At 47.5% G+C, this 17,500-nt stretch overlaps 51 non-coding genes and 11 pseudogenes across 51 annotated transcripts in view; all 62 read right to left on the bottom strand.

The window, feature by feature from the left end:
* LOC138550169 (5S ribosomal RNA) overlaps window positions 1-17 on the bottom strand; it is a 119-nt gene extending 102 nt beyond the window's left edge. The window contains exon 1 of the ribosomal RNA XR_011293929.1: window positions 1-17. This exon is cut by the window's left edge and continues 102 nt beyond it. This is a non-coding gene — a ribosomal RNA (5S ribosomal RNA).
* A 106-nt stretch (window positions 18-123) lies between these two features.
* Window positions 124-242, bottom strand: LOC138539828 (5S ribosomal RNA). The gene has a single exon (XR_011287892.1). It is a non-coding gene; the product is annotated as a 5S ribosomal RNA (ribosomal RNA).
* A 106-nt stretch (window positions 243-348) lies between these two features.
* Window positions 349-467, bottom strand: LOC138538605 (5S ribosomal RNA). The gene has a single exon (XR_011286698.1). It is a non-coding gene; the product is annotated as a 5S ribosomal RNA (ribosomal RNA).
* Window positions 468-931: 464 nt separating this feature from the next.
* LOC138543478 (5S ribosomal RNA) lies at window positions 932-1,040 on the bottom strand (annotated as a pseudogene).
* Window positions 1,041-1,145: 105 nt separating this feature from the next.
* LOC138541349 (5S ribosomal RNA) lies at window positions 1,146-1,264 on the bottom strand. Its single transcript, XR_011289358.1, has one exon. It is a non-coding gene; the product is annotated as a 5S ribosomal RNA (ribosomal RNA).
* A 106-nt stretch (window positions 1,265-1,370) lies between these two features.
* LOC138547865 (5S ribosomal RNA) lies at window positions 1,371-1,489 on the bottom strand. The gene has a single exon (XR_011291691.1). It is a non-coding gene; the product is annotated as a 5S ribosomal RNA (ribosomal RNA).
* Window positions 1,490-1,595: 106 nt separating this feature from the next.
* LOC138542223 (5S ribosomal RNA) lies at window positions 1,596-1,714 on the bottom strand. The gene has a single exon (XR_011290210.1). It is a non-coding gene; the product is annotated as a 5S ribosomal RNA (ribosomal RNA).
* A 106-nt stretch (window positions 1,715-1,820) lies between these two features.
* On the bottom strand, window positions 1,821-1,939 carry LOC138539827 (5S ribosomal RNA). The gene has a single exon (XR_011287891.1). It is a non-coding gene; the product is annotated as a 5S ribosomal RNA (ribosomal RNA).
* Window positions 1,940-2,045: 106 nt separating this feature from the next.
* LOC138548519 (5S ribosomal RNA) lies at window positions 2,046-2,164 on the bottom strand. The gene has a single exon (XR_011292318.1). It is a non-coding gene; the product is annotated as a 5S ribosomal RNA (ribosomal RNA).
* Window positions 2,165-2,270: 106 nt separating this feature from the next.
* On the bottom strand, window positions 2,271-2,389 carry LOC138541559 (5S ribosomal RNA). Its single transcript, XR_011289563.1, has one exon. It is a non-coding gene; the product is annotated as a 5S ribosomal RNA (ribosomal RNA).
* A 106-nt stretch (window positions 2,390-2,495) lies between these two features.
* Window positions 2,496-2,614, bottom strand: LOC138539826 (5S ribosomal RNA). Its single transcript, XR_011287890.1, has one exon. It is a non-coding gene; the product is annotated as a 5S ribosomal RNA (ribosomal RNA).
* Window positions 2,615-2,720: 106 nt separating this feature from the next.
* On the bottom strand, window positions 2,721-2,839 carry LOC138538604 (5S ribosomal RNA). The gene has a single exon (XR_011286697.1). It is a non-coding gene; the product is annotated as a 5S ribosomal RNA (ribosomal RNA).
* Window positions 2,840-3,303: 464 nt separating this feature from the next.
* LOC138543871 (5S ribosomal RNA) lies at window positions 3,304-3,412 on the bottom strand (annotated as a pseudogene).
* Window positions 3,413-3,517: 105 nt separating this feature from the next.
* On the bottom strand, window positions 3,518-3,636 carry LOC138551186 (5S ribosomal RNA). Its single transcript, XR_011294917.1, has one exon. It is a non-coding gene; the product is annotated as a 5S ribosomal RNA (ribosomal RNA).
* Window positions 3,637-3,742: 106 nt separating this feature from the next.
* Window positions 3,743-3,861, bottom strand: LOC138539825 (5S ribosomal RNA). Its single transcript, XR_011287889.1, has one exon. It is a non-coding gene; the product is annotated as a 5S ribosomal RNA (ribosomal RNA).
* Window positions 3,862-3,966: 105 nt separating this feature from the next.
* Window positions 3,967-4,085, bottom strand: LOC138548847 (5S ribosomal RNA). The gene has a single exon (XR_011292641.1). It is a non-coding gene; the product is annotated as a 5S ribosomal RNA (ribosomal RNA).
* A 106-nt stretch (window positions 4,086-4,191) lies between these two features.
* LOC138551052 (5S ribosomal RNA) lies at window positions 4,192-4,310 on the bottom strand. The gene has a single exon (XR_011294789.1). It is a non-coding gene; the product is annotated as a 5S ribosomal RNA (ribosomal RNA).
* A 106-nt stretch (window positions 4,311-4,416) lies between these two features.
* LOC138547135 (5S ribosomal RNA) lies at window positions 4,417-4,525 on the bottom strand (annotated as a pseudogene).
* A 106-nt stretch (window positions 4,526-4,631) lies between these two features.
* Window positions 4,632-4,750, bottom strand: LOC138539824 (5S ribosomal RNA). Its single transcript, XR_011287888.1, has one exon. It is a non-coding gene; the product is annotated as a 5S ribosomal RNA (ribosomal RNA).
* Window positions 4,751-4,856: 106 nt separating this feature from the next.
* Window positions 4,857-4,976, bottom strand: LOC138542436 (5S ribosomal RNA). Its single transcript, XR_011290417.1, has one exon. It is a non-coding gene; the product is annotated as a 5S ribosomal RNA (ribosomal RNA).
* Window positions 4,977-5,439: 463 nt separating this feature from the next.
* Window positions 5,440-5,548, bottom strand: LOC138546946 (5S ribosomal RNA; annotated as a pseudogene).
* A 106-nt stretch (window positions 5,549-5,654) lies between these two features.
* Window positions 5,655-5,773, bottom strand: LOC138547864 (5S ribosomal RNA). Its single transcript, XR_011291690.1, has one exon. It is a non-coding gene; the product is annotated as a 5S ribosomal RNA (ribosomal RNA).
* A 106-nt stretch (window positions 5,774-5,879) lies between these two features.
* On the bottom strand, window positions 5,880-5,998 carry LOC138537051 (5S ribosomal RNA). The gene has a single exon (XR_011285202.1). It is a non-coding gene; the product is annotated as a 5S ribosomal RNA (ribosomal RNA).
* A 106-nt stretch (window positions 5,999-6,104) lies between these two features.
* Window positions 6,105-6,223, bottom strand: LOC138550168 (5S ribosomal RNA). Its single transcript, XR_011293928.1, has one exon. It is a non-coding gene; the product is annotated as a 5S ribosomal RNA (ribosomal RNA).
* A 106-nt stretch (window positions 6,224-6,329) lies between these two features.
* Window positions 6,330-6,448, bottom strand: LOC138539822 (5S ribosomal RNA). The gene has a single exon (XR_011287886.1). It is a non-coding gene; the product is annotated as a 5S ribosomal RNA (ribosomal RNA).
* A 106-nt stretch (window positions 6,449-6,554) lies between these two features.
* LOC138538603 (5S ribosomal RNA) lies at window positions 6,555-6,673 on the bottom strand. Its single transcript, XR_011286696.1, has one exon. It is a non-coding gene; the product is annotated as a 5S ribosomal RNA (ribosomal RNA).
* A 464-nt stretch (window positions 6,674-7,137) lies between these two features.
* On the bottom strand, window positions 7,138-7,246 carry LOC138543476 (5S ribosomal RNA; annotated as a pseudogene).
* A 105-nt stretch (window positions 7,247-7,351) lies between these two features.
* On the bottom strand, window positions 7,352-7,470 carry LOC138548836 (5S ribosomal RNA). The gene has a single exon (XR_011292630.1). It is a non-coding gene; the product is annotated as a 5S ribosomal RNA (ribosomal RNA).
* A 106-nt stretch (window positions 7,471-7,576) lies between these two features.
* On the bottom strand, window positions 7,577-7,695 carry LOC138541208 (5S ribosomal RNA). The gene has a single exon (XR_011289220.1). It is a non-coding gene; the product is annotated as a 5S ribosomal RNA (ribosomal RNA).
* Window positions 7,696-7,801: 106 nt separating this feature from the next.
* LOC138548998 (5S ribosomal RNA) lies at window positions 7,802-7,920 on the bottom strand. The gene has a single exon (XR_011292787.1). It is a non-coding gene; the product is annotated as a 5S ribosomal RNA (ribosomal RNA).
* A 463-nt stretch (window positions 7,921-8,383) lies between these two features.
* Window positions 8,384-8,492, bottom strand: LOC138545833 (5S ribosomal RNA; annotated as a pseudogene).
* A 106-nt stretch (window positions 8,493-8,598) lies between these two features.
* On the bottom strand, window positions 8,599-8,717 carry LOC138550981 (5S ribosomal RNA). The gene has a single exon (XR_011294721.1). It is a non-coding gene; the product is annotated as a 5S ribosomal RNA (ribosomal RNA).
* Window positions 8,718-8,823: 106 nt separating this feature from the next.
* Window positions 8,824-8,942, bottom strand: LOC138550167 (5S ribosomal RNA). The gene has a single exon (XR_011293927.1). It is a non-coding gene; the product is annotated as a 5S ribosomal RNA (ribosomal RNA).
* Window positions 8,943-9,048: 106 nt separating this feature from the next.
* On the bottom strand, window positions 9,049-9,167 carry LOC138539821 (5S ribosomal RNA). The gene has a single exon (XR_011287885.1). It is a non-coding gene; the product is annotated as a 5S ribosomal RNA (ribosomal RNA).
* A 106-nt stretch (window positions 9,168-9,273) lies between these two features.
* Window positions 9,274-9,392, bottom strand: LOC138538602 (5S ribosomal RNA). The gene has a single exon (XR_011286695.1). It is a non-coding gene; the product is annotated as a 5S ribosomal RNA (ribosomal RNA).
* Window positions 9,393-9,855: 463 nt separating this feature from the next.
* On the bottom strand, window positions 9,856-9,964 carry LOC138546908 (5S ribosomal RNA; annotated as a pseudogene).
* A 106-nt stretch (window positions 9,965-10,070) lies between these two features.
* On the bottom strand, window positions 10,071-10,189 carry LOC138548526 (5S ribosomal RNA). Its single transcript, XR_011292325.1, has one exon. It is a non-coding gene; the product is annotated as a 5S ribosomal RNA (ribosomal RNA).
* Window positions 10,190-10,295: 106 nt separating this feature from the next.
* On the bottom strand, window positions 10,296-10,404 carry LOC138544202 (5S ribosomal RNA; annotated as a pseudogene).
* Window positions 10,405-10,510: 106 nt separating this feature from the next.
* On the bottom strand, window positions 10,511-10,629 carry LOC138550864 (5S ribosomal RNA). The gene has a single exon (XR_011294607.1). It is a non-coding gene; the product is annotated as a 5S ribosomal RNA (ribosomal RNA).
* Window positions 10,630-10,735: 106 nt separating this feature from the next.
* Window positions 10,736-10,851, bottom strand: LOC138542013 (5S ribosomal RNA). The gene has a single exon (XR_011290004.1). It is a non-coding gene; the product is annotated as a 5S ribosomal RNA (ribosomal RNA).
* A 106-nt stretch (window positions 10,852-10,957) lies between these two features.
* Window positions 10,958-11,076, bottom strand: LOC138548997 (5S ribosomal RNA). The gene has a single exon (XR_011292786.1). It is a non-coding gene; the product is annotated as a 5S ribosomal RNA (ribosomal RNA).
* Window positions 11,077-11,555: 479 nt separating this feature from the next.
* Window positions 11,556-11,674, bottom strand: LOC138537405 (5S ribosomal RNA). Its single transcript, XR_011285541.1, has one exon. It is a non-coding gene; the product is annotated as a 5S ribosomal RNA (ribosomal RNA).
* Window positions 11,675-11,781: 107 nt separating this feature from the next.
* LOC138539820 (5S ribosomal RNA) lies at window positions 11,782-11,900 on the bottom strand. Its single transcript, XR_011287884.1, has one exon. It is a non-coding gene; the product is annotated as a 5S ribosomal RNA (ribosomal RNA).
* Window positions 11,901-12,006: 106 nt separating this feature from the next.
* On the bottom strand, window positions 12,007-12,125 carry LOC138548995 (5S ribosomal RNA). The gene has a single exon (XR_011292784.1). It is a non-coding gene; the product is annotated as a 5S ribosomal RNA (ribosomal RNA).
* Window positions 12,126-12,589: 464 nt separating this feature from the next.
* LOC138543475 (5S ribosomal RNA) lies at window positions 12,590-12,698 on the bottom strand (annotated as a pseudogene).
* Window positions 12,699-12,803: 105 nt separating this feature from the next.
* Window positions 12,804-12,922, bottom strand: LOC138540705 (5S ribosomal RNA). The gene has a single exon (XR_011288742.1). It is a non-coding gene; the product is annotated as a 5S ribosomal RNA (ribosomal RNA).
* Window positions 12,923-13,028: 106 nt separating this feature from the next.
* On the bottom strand, window positions 13,029-13,147 carry LOC138547863 (5S ribosomal RNA). The gene has a single exon (XR_011291689.1). It is a non-coding gene; the product is annotated as a 5S ribosomal RNA (ribosomal RNA).
* Window positions 13,148-13,240: 93 nt separating this feature from the next.
* LOC138548824 (5S ribosomal RNA) lies at window positions 13,241-13,359 on the bottom strand. The gene has a single exon (XR_011292618.1). It is a non-coding gene; the product is annotated as a 5S ribosomal RNA (ribosomal RNA).
* A 106-nt stretch (window positions 13,360-13,465) lies between these two features.
* LOC138541267 (5S ribosomal RNA) lies at window positions 13,466-13,584 on the bottom strand. Its single transcript, XR_011289276.1, has one exon. It is a non-coding gene; the product is annotated as a 5S ribosomal RNA (ribosomal RNA).
* Window positions 13,585-13,690: 106 nt separating this feature from the next.
* Window positions 13,691-13,809, bottom strand: LOC138541558 (5S ribosomal RNA). Its single transcript, XR_011289562.1, has one exon. It is a non-coding gene; the product is annotated as a 5S ribosomal RNA (ribosomal RNA).
* Window positions 13,810-13,915: 106 nt separating this feature from the next.
* LOC138537420 (5S ribosomal RNA) lies at window positions 13,916-14,034 on the bottom strand. The gene has a single exon (XR_011285555.1). It is a non-coding gene; the product is annotated as a 5S ribosomal RNA (ribosomal RNA).
* A 106-nt stretch (window positions 14,035-14,140) lies between these two features.
* On the bottom strand, window positions 14,141-14,259 carry LOC138538601 (5S ribosomal RNA). Its single transcript, XR_011286694.1, has one exon. It is a non-coding gene; the product is annotated as a 5S ribosomal RNA (ribosomal RNA).
* A 463-nt stretch (window positions 14,260-14,722) lies between these two features.
* LOC138546945 (5S ribosomal RNA) lies at window positions 14,723-14,831 on the bottom strand (annotated as a pseudogene).
* A 106-nt stretch (window positions 14,832-14,937) lies between these two features.
* On the bottom strand, window positions 14,938-15,056 carry LOC138547862 (5S ribosomal RNA). Its single transcript, XR_011291688.1, has one exon. It is a non-coding gene; the product is annotated as a 5S ribosomal RNA (ribosomal RNA).
* A 106-nt stretch (window positions 15,057-15,162) lies between these two features.
* On the bottom strand, window positions 15,163-15,281 carry LOC138542012 (5S ribosomal RNA). Its single transcript, XR_011290003.1, has one exon. It is a non-coding gene; the product is annotated as a 5S ribosomal RNA (ribosomal RNA).
* Window positions 15,282-15,387: 106 nt separating this feature from the next.
* LOC138541557 (5S ribosomal RNA) lies at window positions 15,388-15,506 on the bottom strand. Its single transcript, XR_011289561.1, has one exon. It is a non-coding gene; the product is annotated as a 5S ribosomal RNA (ribosomal RNA).
* A 106-nt stretch (window positions 15,507-15,612) lies between these two features.
* On the bottom strand, window positions 15,613-15,731 carry LOC138539819 (5S ribosomal RNA). The gene has a single exon (XR_011287883.1). It is a non-coding gene; the product is annotated as a 5S ribosomal RNA (ribosomal RNA).
* A 106-nt stretch (window positions 15,732-15,837) lies between these two features.
* Window positions 15,838-15,956, bottom strand: LOC138541995 (5S ribosomal RNA). Its single transcript, XR_011289987.1, has one exon. It is a non-coding gene; the product is annotated as a 5S ribosomal RNA (ribosomal RNA).
* Window positions 15,957-16,420: 464 nt separating this feature from the next.
* On the bottom strand, window positions 16,421-16,529 carry LOC138543474 (5S ribosomal RNA; annotated as a pseudogene).
* Window positions 16,530-16,634: 105 nt separating this feature from the next.
* On the bottom strand, window positions 16,635-16,753 carry LOC138537189 (5S ribosomal RNA). The gene has a single exon (XR_011285332.1). It is a non-coding gene; the product is annotated as a 5S ribosomal RNA (ribosomal RNA).
* Window positions 16,754-16,859: 106 nt separating this feature from the next.
* LOC138541196 (5S ribosomal RNA) lies at window positions 16,860-16,978 on the bottom strand. Its single transcript, XR_011289209.1, has one exon. It is a non-coding gene; the product is annotated as a 5S ribosomal RNA (ribosomal RNA).
* A 106-nt stretch (window positions 16,979-17,084) lies between these two features.
* On the bottom strand, window positions 17,085-17,203 carry LOC138537256 (5S ribosomal RNA). Its single transcript, XR_011285398.1, has one exon. It is a non-coding gene; the product is annotated as a 5S ribosomal RNA (ribosomal RNA).
* Window positions 17,204-17,500: the final 297 nt, after the last annotated feature.

The raw sequence follows: 17,500 nt of genomic DNA, 5'->3' as shown, positions 1-17,500 counted from the left end.
GTGGTGTGGCCGTAGGCTCTGGTTCTTGTGAGTTTTGTACTTTTAAGCATCTAGTCGGCTAGACCTTGCAGTTTTGAAAGGCAATTGAGAAATGGCTCACTTCCTGAACTTGGAGTACAAAAAAGCCTACAGCACCTGGTATTCCCAGGCGGTCTTCCATCCAGGTACTAACTAGGCCCGACACTGCTTAGCTTCTGAGATCAGACGAGATCAGGCACATTCAGTGTGGTGTGGCCGTAGGCTCTGGGCCTAGTGAGTTTTGTACTTTTAAGCATCTAGTCGGCTAGACCTTGCAGTTTTAAAAGGCAATTGAGAAAGGGCTCACTTCCTGAACTTGGAGCACAAAAAAGCCTACAGCACCTGGTATTCCCAGGCGGTCTCCCATCCAGGTACTAACTAGGCCTGACACTGCTTAACTTCCGAGATCAGTCGAGATCGGGTGCATTCAGTGTGGTGTGGCCGTAGGCTCTAGGAATGCTAAGAATATTACTCTTATGCATTTGCATTTAGTAAGCTAAGCCATGCAGCCACTTGCAACATGATACCACGCTCATCGCTCGATCAGGCTCGATCAGGCGAGATATATAAGACTGGTGGGCCCATTCAGGACTCCTATGTCTGGTAGGATAACTTTAATTCATCCATCCTGTGTCTGTTGCAGGGAGGTGGAGAGAACAATCAACACAATAATGGTTTTCTTTCATGCCTCTTGAAGGACTCAATATTCTCTGTACTGCATTACATGTGAAAGTCGATTTATTACCCATGAACACACTACCTGTATGCTAATTCTATGTAAAAAGGTAGCTCCAGCCCTCATGATGTTGTCCAACATTTCCGCTATAAAACGGGATACAATTATTTTGGAAACATACCAAATTTGAAAAATAATTGAGAAGTTGCGCAATTACTAATCATGGAGCACAAAAAAAGCCTACAGCACCTGGTATTCCCAGGCAGTCTCCCATCCAGGTACTAACTAGGCCCGACCCTGCTTAGCTTCCGAGATCGGGCGCATTCAGTGTGGTGTGGCCGTAGGCTCTGGGCCTAGTGAGTTTGTACTTTTAAGCATCTAGTCGGCTAGACCTTGCAGTTTTGAAAGGCAATTGTGAAATGGCTCACTTCCTGAACTTGGAGCACAAAAAAGCCTACAGCACCTGGTATTCGCAGGTGGTCTCCCATCCAGGTACTAACTAGGCCCGACACTGCTTAGCTTCCGAGATCAGACAAGATCGGGCGCATTCAGTGTGGTGTGGCCGTAGGCTCTGGGCCTAGTGAGTTTTGTACTTTTAAGCATCTAGTCGGCTAGACCTTGCAGTTTTGAAAGGCAATTGAGAAATGGCTCACTTCCTGAACTTGGAGCACAAAAAAGCCTACAGCACCTGGTATTCCCAGGTGGTCTCCCATCCAGGTACTAACTAGGCCCGACACTGCTTAGCTTCCGAGATCAGACGAGATCGGGCGCAATCAGTGTGGTGTGGCCGTAGGCTCTGGGCCTAGTGAGTTTTGTACTTTTAAGCATCTAGTCAGCTAGACCTTGCAGTTTTGAAAGGCAATTGAGAAATGGCTCACTTCCTGAACTTGGAGCACAAAAAAGCCTACAGCACCTGGTATTCCCAGGCGGTCTCCCATCCAGGTACTAACGAGGCCCGACACTGCTTAGCTTCCGAGATCAGACGAGATCGGGCACATTCAGTGTGCTGTGGCCGTAGGCTCTGGTTCTTGTGAGTTTTGTACTTTTAAGCATCTAGTCGGCTAGACCTTGCAGTTTTGAAAGGCAATTGAGAAATGGCTCACTTCCTGAACTTGGAGTACAAAAAAGCCTACAGCACCTGGTATTCCCAGGCGGTCTTCCATCCAGGTACTAACTAGGCCCGACACTGCTTAGCTTCTGAGATCAGACGAGATCAGGCACATTCAGTGTGGTGTGGCCGTAGGCTCTGGGCCTAGTGAGTTTTGTACTTTTAAGCATCTAGTCGGCTAGACCTTGCAGTTTTAAAAGGCAATTGAGAAAGGGCTCACTTCCTGAACTTGGAGCACAAAAAAGCCTACAGCACCTGGTATTCCCAGGCGGTCTCCCATCCAGGTACTAACTAGGCCCGACACTGCTTAGCTTCCGAGATCAGACGAGATCGGGCGCAATCAGTGTGGTGTGGCCGTAGGCTCTGGGCCTAGTGAGTTTTGTACTTTTAAGCATCTAGTCAGCTAGACATTGCAGTTTTGAAAGGCAATTGAGAAATGGCTCACTTCCTGAACTTGGAGCACAAAAAAGCCTACAGCACCTGGTATTCCCAGGCGGTCTCCCATCCAGGTACTAACGAGGCCCGACACTGCTTAGCTTCCGAGATCAGACGAGATCGGGCGCATTCAGTGTGCTGTGGCCGTAGGCTCTGGTTCTTGTGAGTTTTGTACTTTTAAGCATCTAGTCGGCTAGACCTTGCAGTTTTGAAAGGCAATTGAGAAATGGCTCACTTCCTGAACTTGGAGTACAAAAAAGCCTACAGCACCTGGTATTCCCAGGCGGTCTTCCATCCAGGTACTAACTAGGCCCGACACTGCTTAGCTTCTGAGATCAGACGAGATCAGGCACATTCAGTGTGGTGTGGCCGTAGGCTCTGGGCCTAGTGAGTTTTGTACTTTTAAGCATCTAGTCGGCTAGACCTTGCAGTTTTAAAAGGCAATTGAGAAAGGGCTCACTTCCTGAACTTGGAGCACAAAAAAGCCTACAGCACCTGGTATTCCCAGGCGGTCTCCCATCCAGGTACTAACTAGGCCTGACACTGCTTAACTTCCGAGATCAGTCGAGATCGGGTGCATTCAGTGTGGTGTGGCCGTAGGCTCTAGGAATGCTAAGAATATTACTCTTATGCATTTGCATTTAGTAAGGTAAGCCATGCAGCCACTTGCAACATGATACCACGCTCATCGCTCGATCAGGCTCGATCAGGCGAGATATATAAGACTGGTGGGCCCATTCAGGACTCCTATGTCTGGTAGGATAACTTTAATTCATCCATCCTGTGTCTGTTGCAGGGAGGTGGAGAGAACAATCAACACAATAATGGTTTTCTTTCATGCCTCTTGAAGGACTCAATATTCTCTGTACTGCATTACATGTGAAAGTCGATTTATTACCCATGAACACACTACCTGTATGCTAATTCTATGTAAAAAGGTAGCTCCAGCCCTCATGATGTTGTCCAACATTTCCGCTATAAAACGGGATACAATTATTTTGGAAACATACCAAATTTGAAAAATAATTGAGAAGTTGCGCAATTACTAATCATGGAGCACAAAAAAAGCCTACAGCACCTGGTATTCCCAGGCAGTCTCCCATCCAGGTACTAACTAGGCCCGACCCTGCTTAGCTTCCGAGATCGGGCGCATTCAGTGTGGTGTGGCTGTAGGCTCTGGGCCTAGTGAGTTTGTACTTTTAAGCATCTAGTCGGCTAGACCTTGCAGTTTTGAAAGGCAATTGTGAAATGGCTCACTTCCTGAACTTGGAGCACAAAAAAGCCTACAGCACCTGGTATTCCCAGGTGGTCTCCCATCCAGGTACTAACTAGGCCCGACACTGCTTAGCTTCCGAGATCAGACAAGATCGGGCGCATTCAGTGTGGTGTGGCCGTAGGCTCTGGGCCTAGTGAGTTTTGTACTTTTAAGCATCTAGTCGGCTAGACCTTGCAGTTTTGAAAGGCAATTGAGAAATGGCTCACTTCCTGAACTTGGAGTACAAAAAAGCCTACAGCACCTGGTATTCCCAGGCGGTCTTCCATCCAGGTACTAACTAGGCCCGACACTGCTTAGCTTCTGAGATCAGACGAGATCAGGCACATTCAGTGTGGTGTGGCCGTAGGCTCTGGGCCTAGTGAGTTTGTACTTTTAAGCATCTAGTCGGCTAGACCTTGCAGTTTTGAAAGGCAATTGTGAAATGGCTCACTTCCTGAACTTGGAGCACAAAAAAGCCTACAGCACCTGGTATTCCCAGGTGGTCTCCCATCCAGGTACTAACTAGGCCCGACACTGCTTAGCTTCCGAGATCAGACGAGATCGGGCGCATTCAGTGTGGTGTGGCCGTAGGCTCTGGGCCTAGTGAGTTTTGTACTTTTAAGCATCTAGTCGGCTAGACCTTGCAGTTTTGAAAGGCAATTGAGAAATGGCTCACTTCCTGAACTTGGAGCACAAAAAAGCCTACAGCACCTGGTATTCCCAGGTGGTCTCCCATCCAGGTACTAACTAGGCCCGACACTGCTTAGCTTCCGAGATCAGACGAGATCAGGCGCAATCAGTGTGGTGTGGCCGTAGGCTCTGGGCCTAGTGAGTTTTGTACTTTTAAGCATCTAGTCAGCTAGACCTTGCAGTTTTGAAAGGCAATTGAGAAATGGCTCACTTCCTGAACTTGGAGCACAAAAAAGCCTACAGCACCTGGTATTCCCAGGCGGTCTCCCATCCAGGTACTAACGAGGCCCGACACTGCTTAGCTTCCGAAATCAGACGAATTCAGTGTGCTGTGGCCGTAGGCTCTGGTTCTTGTGAGTTTTGTACTTTTAAGCATCTAGTCGGCTAGACCTTGCAGTTTTGAAAGGCAATTGAGAAATGGCTCACTTCCTGAACTTGGAGTACAAAAAAGCCTACAGCACCTGGTATTCCCAGGCGGTCTTCCATCCAGGTACTAACTAGGCCCGACACTGCTTAGCTTCTGAGATCAGACGAGATCAGGCACATTCAGTGTGGTGTGGCCGTAGGCTCTGGGCCTAGTGAGTTTTGTACTTTTAAGCATCTAGTCGGCTAGACCTTGCAGTTTTAAAAGGCAATTGAGAAAGGGCTCACTTCCTGAACTTGGAGCACAAAAAAGCCTACAGCACCTGGTATTCCCAGGCGGTCTCCCATCCAGGTACTAACTAGGCCTGACACTGCTTAACTTCCCGAGATCAGTCGAGATCGGGTGCATTCAGTGTGGTGTGGCCGTAGGCTCTAGGAATGCTAAGAATATTACTCTTATGCATTTGCATTTAGTAAGCTAAGCCATGCAGCCACTTGCAACATGATACCACGCTCATCGCTCGATCAGGCTCGATCAGGCGAGATATATAAGACTGGTGGGCCCATTCAGGACTCCTATGTCTGGTAGGATAACTTTAATTCATCCATCCTGTGTCTGTTGCAGGGAGGTGGAGAGAACAATCAACACAATAATGGTTTTCTTTCATGCCTCTTGAAGGACTCAATATTCTCTGTACTGCATTACATGTGAAAGTCGATTTATTACCCATGAACACACTACCTGTATGCTAATTCTATGTAAAAAGGTAGCTCCAGCCCTCATGATGTTGTCCAACATTTCCGCTATAAAACGGGATACAATTATTTTGGAAACATACCAAATTTGAAAAATAATTGAGAAGTTGCGCAATTACTAATCATGGAGCACAAAAAAGCCTACAGCACCTGGTATTCCCAGGCAGTCTCCCATCCAGGTACTAACTAGGCCTGACCCTGCTTAGCTTCCGAGATCTGGCGCATTCAGTGTGGTGTGGCCGTAGGCTCTGGGCCTAGTGAGTTTTGTACTTTTAAGCATCTAGTCGGCTAGACCTTGCAGTTTTGAAAGGCAATTGTGAAATGGCTCACTTCCTGAACTTGGAGCACAAAAAAGCCTACAGCACCTGGTATTCCCAGGTGGTCTCCCATCCAGGTACTAACTAGGCCCGACACTGCTTAGCTTCCGAGATCAGACGAGATCGGGCGCAATCAGTGTGGTGTGGCCGTAGGCTCTGGGCCTAGTGAGTTTTGTACTTTTAAGCATCTAGTCGGCTAGACCTTGCAGTTTTGAAAGGCAATTGAGAAATGGCTCACTTCCTGAACTTGGAGCACAAAAAAGCCTACAGCACCTGGTATTCCCAGGCGGTCTCCCATCCAGGTACTAACGAGGCCCGACACTGCTTAGCTTCCGAGATCAGACGAGATCGGGCGCAATCAGTGTGGTGTGGCCGTAGGCTCTGGGCCTAGTGAGTTTTGTACTTTTAAGCATCTAGTCAGCTAGACCTTGCAATTTTGAAAGGCAATTGAGAAATGGCTCACTTCCTGAACTTGGAGCACAAAAAAGCCTACAGCACCTGGTATTCCCAGGCGGTCTCCCATCCAGGTACTAACGAGGCCCGACACTGCTTAGCTTCCGAGATCAGACGAGATCGGGCGCATTCAGTGTGGTGTGGCCGTAGGCTCTGGTTCTTGTGAGTTTTGTACTTTTAAGCATCTAGTCGGCTAGACCTTGCAGTTTTGAAAGGCAATTGAGAAATGGCTCACTTCCTGAACTTGGAGTACAAAAAAGCCTACAGCACCTGGTATTCCCAGGCGGTCTTCCATCCAGGTACTAACTAGGCCCGACACTGCTTAGCTTCTGAGATCAGACGAGATCAGGCACATTCAGTGTGGTGTGGCCGTAGGCTATGGGCCTAGTGAGTTTTGTACTTTTAAGCATCTAGTCGGCTAGACCTTGCAGTTTTAAAAGGCAATTGAGAAAGGGCTCACTTCCTGAACTTGGAGCACAAAAAAGCCTACAGCACCTGGTATTCCCAGGCGGTCTCCCATCCAGGTACTAACTAGGCCTGACACTGCTTAACTTCCGAGATCAGTCGAGATCGGGTGCATTCAGTGTGGTGTGGCCGTAGGCTCTAGGAATGCTAAGAATATTACTCTTATGCATTTGCATTTAGTAAGCTAAGCCATGCAGCCACTTGCAACATGATACCACGCTCATCGCTCGATCAGGCTCGATCAGGCGAGATATATAAGACTGGTGGGCCCATTCAGGACTCCTATGTCTGGTAGGATAACTTTAATTCATCCATCCTGTGTCTGTTGCAGGGAGGTGGAGAGAACAATCAACACAATAATGGTTTTCTTTCATGCCTCTTGAAGGACTCAATATTCTCTGTACTGCATTACATGTGAAAGTTGATTTATTACCCATGAACACACTACCTGTATGCTAATTCTATGTAAAAAGGTAGCTCCAGCCCTCATGATGTTGTCCAACATTTCCGCTATAAAACGGGATACAATTATTTTGGAAACATACCAAATTTGAAAAATAATTGAGAAGTTGCGCAATTACTAATCATGGAGCACAAAAAAAGCCTACAGCACCTGGTATTCCCAGGCAGTCTCCCATCCAGGTACTAACTAGGCCCGACCCTGCTTAGCTTCCGAGATCGGGCGCATTCAGTGTGGTGTGGCCGTAGGCTCTGGGCCTTATGAGTTTGTACTTTTAAGCATCTAGTCGGCTAGACCTTGCAGTTTTGAAAGGTAATTGTGAAATGGCTCACTTCCTGAACTTGGAGCACAAAAAAGCCTACAGCACCTGGTATTCCCAGGTGGTCTCCCATCCAGGTACTAACTAGGCCCGACACTGCTTAGCTTCCGAGATCAGACGAGATCGGGCGCATTCAGTGTGGTGTGGCCGTAGGCTCTGGGCCTAGTGAGTTTTGTACTTTTAAGCATCTAGTCGGCTAGACCTTGCAGTTTTGAAAGGCAATTGAGAAATGGCTCACTTCCTGAACTTGGAGTACAAAAAAGCCTACAGCACCTGGTATTCCCAGGCGGTCTCCCATCCAGGTACTAACTAGGCCCGACACTGCTTAGCTTCTGAGATCAGACGAGATCAGGCGCATTCAGTGTGGTGTGGCCGTAGGCTCTGGGCCTAGTGAGTGTTGTACTTTTAAGCATCTAGTCGGCTAGACCTTGCAGTTTTAAAAGGCAATTGAGAAAGGGCTCACTTCCTGAACTTGGAGCACAAAAAAGCCTACAGCACCTGGTATTCCCAGGCGGTCTCCCATCCAGGTACTAACTAGGCCTGACACTGCTTAACTTCCGAGATCAGACGAGATCGGGTGCATTCAGTGTGGTGTGGCCGTAGGCTCTAGGAATGCTAAGAATATTACTCTTATGCATTTGCATTTAGTAAGCTAAGCCATGCAGCCACTTGCAACATGATACCACGCTCATCGCTCGATCAGGCTCGATCAGGCGAGATATATAAGACTGGTGGGCCCATTCAGGACTCCTATGTCTGGTAGGATAACTTTAATTCATCCATCCTGTGTCTGTTGCAGGGAGGTGGAGAGAACAATCAACACAATAATGGTTTTCTTTCATGCCTCTTGAAGGACTCAATATTCTCTGTACTGCATTACATGTGAAAGTCGATTTATTACCCATGAACACACTACCTGTATGCTAATTCTATGTAAAAAGGTAGCTCCAGCCCTCATGATGTTGTCCAACATTTCCGCTATAAAACGGGATACAATTATTTTGGAAACATACCAAATTTGAAAAATAATTGAGAAGTTGCGCAATTACTAATCATGGAGCACAAAAAAGCCTACAGCACCTGGTATTCCCAGGCAGTCTCCCATCCAGGTACTAACTAGGCCTGACTCTGCTTAGCTTCCGAGATCGGGCACATTCAGTGTGGTGTGGCCGTAGGCTCTGGGCCTAGTGAGTTTTGTACTTTTAAGCATCTAGTCGGCTAGACCTTGCAGTTTTGAAAGGCAATTGTGAAATGGCTCACTTCCTGAACTTGGAGCACAAAAAAGCCTACAGCACCTGGTATTCCCAGGTGGTCTCCCATCCAGGTACTAACTAGGCCCGACACTGCTTAGCTTCCGAGATCAGAGGAGATCGGGCGCAATCAGTGTGGTGTGGCCGTAGGCTCTGGGCCTAGTGAGTTTTGTACTTTTAAGCATCTAGTCAGCTAGACCTTGCAGTTTTGAAAGGCAATTGAGAAATGGCTCACTTCCTGAACTTGGAGCACAAAAAAGCCTACAGCACCTGGTATTCCCAGGCGGTCTCCCATCCAGGTACTAACGAGGCCCGACACTGCTTAGCTTCCGAGATCAGACGAGATCGGGCGCATTCAGTGTGGTGTGGCCGTAGGCTCTGGTTCTTGTGAGTTTTGTACTTTTAAGCATCTAGTCGGCTAGACCTTGCAGTTTTGAAAGGCAATTGAGAAATGGCTCACTTCCTGAACTTGGAGTACAAAAAAGCCTACAGCACCTGGTATTCCCAGGCGGTCTTCCATCCAGGTACTAACTAGGCCCGACACTGCTTAGCTTCTGAGATCAGACGAGATCAGGCACATTCAGTGTGGTGTGGCCGTAGGCTCTGGGCCTAGTGAGTTTTGTACTTTTAAGCATCTAGTCGGCTAGACCTTGCAGTTTTAAAAGGCAATTGAGAAAGGGCTCACTTCCTGAACTTGGAGCACAAAAAAGCCTACAGCACCTGGTATTCCCAGGCGGTCTCCCATCCAGGTACTAACTAGGCCTGACACTGCTTAACTTCCGAGATCAGTCGAGATCGGGTGCATTCAGTGTGGTGTGGCCGTAGGCTCTAGGAATGCTAAGAATATTACTCTTATGCATTTGCATTTAGTAAGCTAAGCCATGCAGCCACTTGCAACATGATACCACGCTCATCGCTCGATCAGGCTCGATCAGGCGAGATATATAAGACTGGTGGGCCCATTCAGGACTCCTATGTCTGGTAGGATAACTTTAATTCATCCATCCTGTGTCTGTTGCAGGGAGGTGGAGAGAACAATCAACACAATAATGGTTTTCTTTCATGCCTCTTGAAGGACTCAATATTCTCTGTACTGCATTACATGTGAAAGTCGATTTATTACCCATGAACACACTACCTGTATGCTAATTCTATGTAAAAAGGTAGCTCCAGCCCTCATGATGTTGTCCAACATTTCCGCTATAAAACGGGATACAATTATTTTGGAAACATACCAAATTTGAAAAATAATTGAGAAGTTGCGCAATTACTAATCATGGAGCACAAAAAAGCCTACAGCACCTGGTATTCCCAGGCAGTTTCCCATCCAGGTACTAACTAGGCCTGACCCTGCTTAGCTTCCGAGATCGGGCACATTCAGTGTGGTGTGGCCGTAGGCTCTGGGCCTAGTGAGTTTTGTACTTTTAAGCATCTAGTCGGCTAGACCTTGCAGTTTTGAAAGGCAATTGTGAAATGGCTCACTTCCTGAACTTGGAGCACAAAAAAGCCTACAGCACCTGGTATTCCCAGGTGGTCTCCCATCCAGGTACTAACTAGGCCCGACACTGCTTAGCTTCCGAGATCAGACGAGATCGGGCGCAATCAGTGTGGTGTGGCTGTAGGCTCTGGGCCTAGTGAGTTTTGTACTTTTAAGCATCTAGTCAGCTAGACCTTGCAGTTTTGAAAGGCAATTGAGAAATGGCTCACTTCCTGAACTTGGAGCACAAAAAAGCCTACAGCACCTGGTATTCCCAGGCGGTCTCCCATCCAGGTACTAACGAGGCCCGACACTGCTTAGCTTCCGAGATCAGACGCATTCAGTGTGGTGTGGCCGTAGGCTCTGGTTCTTGTGAGTTTTGTACTTTTAAGCATCTAGTCGGCTAGACCTTGCAGTTTTGAAAGGCAATTGAGAAATGGCTCACTTCCTGAACTTGGAGTACAAAAAAGCCTACAGCACCTGGTATTCCCAGGCGGTCTTCCATCCAGGTACTAACTAGGCCCGACACTGCTTAGCTTCCGAGATCAGACGAGATCGGGCGCATTCAGTGTGGTGTGGCCGTAGGCTCTGGGCCTAGTGAGTTTTGTACTTTTAAGCATCTAGTCGGCTAGACCTTGCAGTTTTGAAAGGCAATTGAGAAATGGCTCACTTCCTGAACTTGGAGTACAAAAAAGCCTACAGCACCTGGTATTCCCAGGTGGTCTCCCATCCAGGTACTAACTAGGCCCGACACTGCTTAGCTTCTGAGATCAGAGATCAGGCGCATTCAGTGTGGTGTGGCCGTAGGCTCTGGGCCTAGTGAGTGTTGTACTTTTAAGCATCTAGTCGGCTAGACCTTGCAGTTTTAAAAGGCAATTGAGAAAGGGCTCACTTCCTGAACTTGGAGCACAAAAAAGCCTACAGCACCTGGTATTCCCAGGCGGTCTCCCATCCAGGTACTAACTAGGCCTGACACTGCTTAACTTCCGAGATCAGACGAGATCGGGTGCATTCAGTGTGGTGTGGCCGTAGGCTCTAGGAATGCTAAGAATATTACTCTTATGCATTTGCATTTAGTAAGCTAAGCCATGCAGCCACTTGCAACATGATACCACGCTCATCGCTCGATCAGGCTCGATCAGGCGAGATATATAAGACTGGTGGGCCCATTCAGGACTCCTATGTCTGGTAGGATAACTTTAATTCATCCATCCTGTGTCTGTTGCAGGGAGGTGGAGAGAACAATCAACACAATAATGGTTTTCTTTCATGCCTCTTGAAGGACTCAATATTCTCTGTACTGCATTACATGTGAAAGTCGATTTATTACCCATGAACACACTACCTGTATGCTAATTCTATGTAAAAAGGTAGCTCCAGCCCTCATGATGTTGTCCAACATTTCCGCTATAAAACGGGATACAATTATTTTGGAAACATACCAAATTTGAAAAATAATTGAGAAGTTGCGCAATTGTGAAATGGCTCACTTCCTGAACTTGGAGCACAAAAAAGCCTACAGCACCTGGTATTCCCAGGCGGTCTCCCATCCAGGTACTAACGAGGCCCGACACTGCTTAGCTTCCGAGATCAGACGCGATCGGGCGCATTCAGTGTGGTGTGGCCGTAGGCTCTGGTTCTTGTGAGTTTTGTACTTTTAAGCATCTAGTCGGCTAGACCTTGCAGTTTTGAAAGGCAATTGAGAAATGGCTCACTTCCTGAACTTGGAGTACAAAAAAAGCCTACAGCACCTGGTATTCCCAGGCGGTCTTCCATCCAGGTACTAACTAGGCCCGACACTGCTTAGCTTCTGAGATCAGACGAGATCAGGCACATTCAGTGTGGTGTGGCCGTAGGCTCTGGGCCTAGTGAGTTTTGTACTTTTAAGCATCTAGTCGGCTAGACCTTGCAGTTTTAAAAGGCAATTGAGAAAGGGCTCACTTCCTGAACTTGGAGCACAAAAAAGCCTACAGCACCTGGTATTCCCAGGCGGTCTCCCATCCAGGTACTAACTAGGCCTGACACTGCTTAACTTCCGAGATCAGACGAGATCGGGTGCATTCAGTGTGGTGTGGCCGTAGGCTCTAGGTATGCTAAGAATATTACTCTTATGCATTTGCATTTAGTAAGCTAAGCCATGCAGCCACTTGCAACATGATACCACGCTCATCGCTCGATCAGGCTCGATCAGGCGAGATATATAAGACTGGTGGGCCCATTCAGGACTCCTATGTCTGGTAGGATAACTTTAATTCATCCATCCTGTGTCTGTTGCAGGGAGGTGGAGAGAACAATCAACACAATAATGGTTTTCTTTCATGCCTCTTGAAGGACTCAATATTCTCTGTACTGCATTACATGTGAAAGTCGATTTATTACCCATGAATACACTACCTGTATGCTAATTCTATGTAAAAAGGTAGCTCCAGCCCTCATGATGTTGTCCAACATTTCCGCTATAAAACGGGATACAATTATTTTGGAAACATACCAAATTTGAAAAATAATTGAGAAGTTGCGCAATTACTAATCATGGAGCACAAAAAAAGCCTACAGCACCTGGTATTCCCAGGCAGTCTCCCATCCAGGTACTAACTAGGCCCGACCCTGCTTAGCTTCCGAGATCGGGCGCATTCAGTGTGGTGTGGCCGTAGGCTCTGGGCCTAGTGAGTTTGTACTTTTAAGCATCTAGTCGGCTAGACCTTGCAGTTTTGAAAGGGAATTGTGAAATGGCTCACTTCCTGAACTTGGAGCACAAAAAAGCCTACAGCACCTGATATTCCCAGGTGGTCTCCCATCCAGGTACTAACTAGGCCCGACACTGCTTAGCTTCCGAGATCAGACGAGATCGGGCGCATTCAGTGTGGTGTGGCAGTAGACTCTGGGCCTAGTGAGTTTTGTACTTTTAAGCATCTAGTCGGCTAGACCTTGCAGTTTTGAAAGGCAATTGAGAAATGGCTCACTTCCTGAACTTGGAGCACAAAAAAGCCTACAGCACCTGGTATTCCCAGGTGGTCTCCCATCCAGGTACTAACTAGGCCCGACACTGCTTAGCTTCCGAGATCAGACGAGATCGGGCGCAATCAGTGTGGTGTGGCCGTAGGCTCTGGTTCTTGTGAGTTTTGTACTTTTAAGCATCTAGTCGGCTAGACCTTGCAATTGTGAAATGGCTCACTTCCTGAACTTGGAGCACAAAAAAGCCTACAGCACCTGGTATTCCCAGGTGGTCTCCCATCCAGGTACTAACTAGGCCCGACACTGCTTAGCTTCCGAGATCAGACGAGATCGGGCGCATTCAGTGTGGTGTGGCCGTAGGCTCTGGGCCTAGTGAGTTTTGTACTTTTAAGCATCTAGTCGGCTAGACCTTGCAGTTTTGAAAGGCAATTGAGAAATGGCTCACTTCCTGAACTTGGAGCACAAAAAAGCCTACAGCACCTGGTATTCCCAGGTGGTCTCCCATCCAGGTACTAACTAGGCCGGACACTGCTTAGCTTCCGAGATCAGACGAGATCGGGCGCAATCAGTGTGGTGTGGCCGTAGGCTCTGGGCCTAGTGAGTTTTGTACTTTTAAGCATCTAGTCAGCTAGACCTTGCAGTTTTGAAAGGCAATTGAGAAATGGCTCACTTCCTGAACTTGGAGCACAAAAAAGCCTACAGCACCTGGTATTCCCAGGCGGTCTCCCATCCAGGTACTAACGAGGCCCGACACTGCTTAGCTTCCGAGATCAGACGAGATCGGGCGCATTCAGTGTGCTGTGGCCGTAGGCTCTGGTTCTTGTGAGTTTTGTACTTTTAAGCATCTAGTCGGCTAGACCTTGCAGTTTTGAAAGGCAATTGAGAAATGGCTCACTTCCTGAACTTGGAGTACAAAAAAGCCTACAGCACCTGGTATTCCCAGGCGGTCTTCCATCCAGGTACTAACTAGGCCCAACACTGCTTAGCTTCTGAGATCAGACGAGATCAGGCACATTCAGTGTGGTGTGGCCGTAGGCTCTGGGCCTAGTGAGTTTTGTACTTTTAAGCATCTAGTCGGCTAGACCTTGCAGTTTTAAAAGGCAATTGAGAAAGGGCTCACTTCCTGAACTTGGAGCACAAAAAAGCCTACAGCACCTGGTATTCCCAGGCGGTCTCCCATCCAGGTACTAACTAGGCCTGACACTGCTTAACTTCCGAGATCAGTCGAGATCGGGTGCATTCAGTGTGGTGTGGCCGTAGGCTCTAGGAATGCTAAGAATATTACTGTTATGCATTTGCATTTAGTAAGCTAAGCCATGCAGCCACTTGCAACATGATACCACGCTCATCGCTCGATCAGGCTCGATCAGGCGAGATATATAAGACTGGTGGGCCCATTCAGGACTCCTATGTCTGGTAGGATAACTTTAATTCATCCATCCTGTGTCTGTTGCAGGGAGGTGGAGAGAACAATCAACACAATAATGGTTTTCTTTCATGCCTCTTGAAGGACTCAATATTCTCTGTACTGCATTACATGTGAAAGTCGATTTATTACCCATGAACACACTACCTGTATGCTAATTCTATGTAAAAAGGTAGCTCCAGCCCTCATGATGTTGTCCAACATTTCCGCTATAAAACGGGATACAATTATTTTGGAAACATACCAAATTTGAAAAATAATTGAGAAGTTGCGCAATTACTAATCATGGAGCACAAAAAAGCCTACAGCACCTGGTATTCCCAGGCAGTCTCCCATCCAGGTACTAACTAGGCCTGACCCTGCTTAGCTTCCGAGATCTGGCGCATTCAGTGTGGTGTGGCCGTAGGCTCTGGGCCTAGTCAGTTTTGTACTTTTAAGCATCTAGTCGGCTAGACCTTGCAGTTTTGAAAGGCAATTGTGAAATGGCTCACTTCCTGAACTTGGAGCACAAAAAAGCCTACAGCACCTGGTATTCCCAGGTGGTCTCCCATCCAGGTACTAACTAGGCCCGACACTGCTTAGCTTCCGAGATCAGACGAGATCGGGCGCAATCAGTGTGGTGTGGCCGTAGGCTCTGGGCCTAGTGAGTTTTGTACTTTTAAGCATCTAGTCAGCTAGACCTTGCAGTTTTGAAAGGCAATTGAGAAATGGCTCACTTCCTGAACTTGGAGCACAAAAAAGCCTACAGCATCTGGTATTCCCAGGCGGTCTCCCATCCAGGTACTAACGAGGCCCGACACTGCTTAGCTTCCGAGATCAGACGAGATCGGGCGCAATCAGTGTGGTGTGGCCGTAGGCTCTGGGCCTAGTGAGTTTTGTACTTTTAAGCATCTAGTCAGCTAGACCTTGCAATTTTGAAAGGCAATTGAGAAATGGCTCACTTCCTGAACTTGGAGCACAAAAAAGCCTACAGCACCTGGTATTCCCAGGCGGTCTCCCATCCAGGTACTAACGAGGCCCGACACTGCTTAGCTTCCGAGATCAGACGAGATCGGGCGCATTCAGTGTGCTGTGGCCGTAGGCTCTGGTTCTTGTGAGTTTTGTACTTTTAAGCATCTAGTCGGCTAGACCTTGCAGTTTTGAAAGGCAATTGAGAAATGGCTCACTTCCTGAACTTGGAGTACAAAAAAGCCTACAGCACCTGGTATTCCCAGGCGGTCTTCCATCCAGGTACTAACTAGGCCCGACACTGCTTAGCTTCTGAGATCAGACGAGATCAGGCACATTCAGTGTGGTGTGGCCGTAGGCTCTGGGCCTAGTGAGTTTTGTACTTTTAAGCATCTAGTCGGCTAGACCTTGCAGTTTTAAAAGGCAATTGAGAAAGGGCTCACTTCCTGAACTTGGAGCACAAAAAAGCCTACAGCACCTGGTATTCCCAGGCGGTCTCCCATCCAGGTACTAACTAGGCCTGACACTGCTTAACTTCCGAGATCAGTCGAGATCGGGTGCATTCAGTGTGGTGTGGTCGTAGGCTCTAGGAATGCTAAGAATATTACTCTTATGCATTTGCATTTAGTAAGCTAAGCCATGCAGCCACTTGCAACATGATACCACGCTCATCGCTCGATCAGGCTCGATCAGGCGAGATATATAAGACTGGTGGGCCCATTCAGGACTCCTATGTCTGGTAGGATAACTTTAATTCATCCATCCTGTGTCTGTTGCAGGGAGGTGGAGAGAACAATCAACACAATAATGGTTTTCTTTCATGCCTCTTGAAGGACTCAATATTCTCTGTACTGCATTACATGTGAAAGTTGATTTATTACCCATGAACACACTACCTGTATGCTAATTCTATGTAAAAAGGTAGCTCCAGCCCTCATGATGTTGTCCAACATTTCCGCTATAAAACGGGATACAATTATTTTGGAAACATACCAAATTTGAAAAATAATTGAGAAGTTGCGCAATTACTAATCATGGAGCACAAAAAAAGCCTACAGCACCTGGTATTCCCAGGCAGTCTCCCATCCAGGTACTAACTAGGCCCGACCCTGCTTAGCTTCCGAGATCGGGCGCATTCAGTGTGGTGTGGCCGTAGGCTCTGGGCCTAGTGAGTTTGTACTTTTAAGCATCTAGTCGGCTAGACCTTGCAGTTTTGAAAGGCAATTGTGAAATGGCTCACTTCCTGAACTTGGAGCACAAAAAAGCCTACAGCACCTGGTATTCCCAGGTGGTCTCCCATCCAGGTACTAACTAGGCCCGACACTGCTTAGTTTCCGAGATCAGACGAGATCGGGCGCATTCAGTGTGGTGTGGCCGTAGGCTCTGGGCCTAGTGAGTTTTGTACTTTTAAGCATCTAGTCGGCTAGACCTTGCAGTTTTGAAAGGCAATTGAGAAATGGCTCATTTCCTGAACTTGGAGTACAAAAAAGCCTACAGCACCTGGTATTCCCAGGCGGTCTCCCATCCAGGTACTAACTAGGCCCGACACTGCTTAGCTTCTGAGATCAGACGAGATCAGGCGCATTCAGTGTGGTGTGGCCGTAGGCTCTGGGCCTAGTGAGTGTTGTACTTTTAAGCATCTAGTCGGCTAGACCTTGCAGTTTTAAAAGGCAATTGAGAAAGGGCTCACTTCCTGAACTTGGAGCACAAAAAAGCCTACAGCACCTGGTATTCCCAGGCGGTCTCCCATCCAGGTACTAACTAGGCCTGACACTGCTTAACTTCCGAGATCAGACGAGATCGGGTGCATTCAGTGTGGTGTGGCCGTTGGCTCTAGGAATGCTAAGAATATTACTCTTATGCATTTGCATTTAGTAAGCTAAGCCATGCAGCCACTTGCAACATGATACCACGCTCATCGCTCGATCAGGCTCGATCAGGCGAGATATATAAGACTGGTGGGCCCATTCAGGACTCCTATGTCTGGTAGGATAACTTTAATTCATCCATCCTGTGTCTGTTGCAGGGAGGTGGAGAGAACAATCAACACAATAATGGTTTTCTTTCATGCCTCTTGAAGGACTCAATATTCTCTGTACTGCATTACATGTGAAAGTCGATTTATTACC

This window comes from Ambystoma mexicanum, unplaced genomic scaffold (assembly GCF_040938575.1).
Source record: "Ambystoma mexicanum isolate Mex_15411 unplaced genomic scaffold, UKY_AmexF1_1 Mex_scaf10, whole genome shotgun sequence".
Taxonomy (NCBI): Eukaryota; Metazoa; Chordata; class Amphibia; order Caudata; family Ambystomatidae; genus Ambystoma; species Ambystoma mexicanum.
This window is presented reverse-complemented; position numbering and strand designations above follow the sequence as displayed.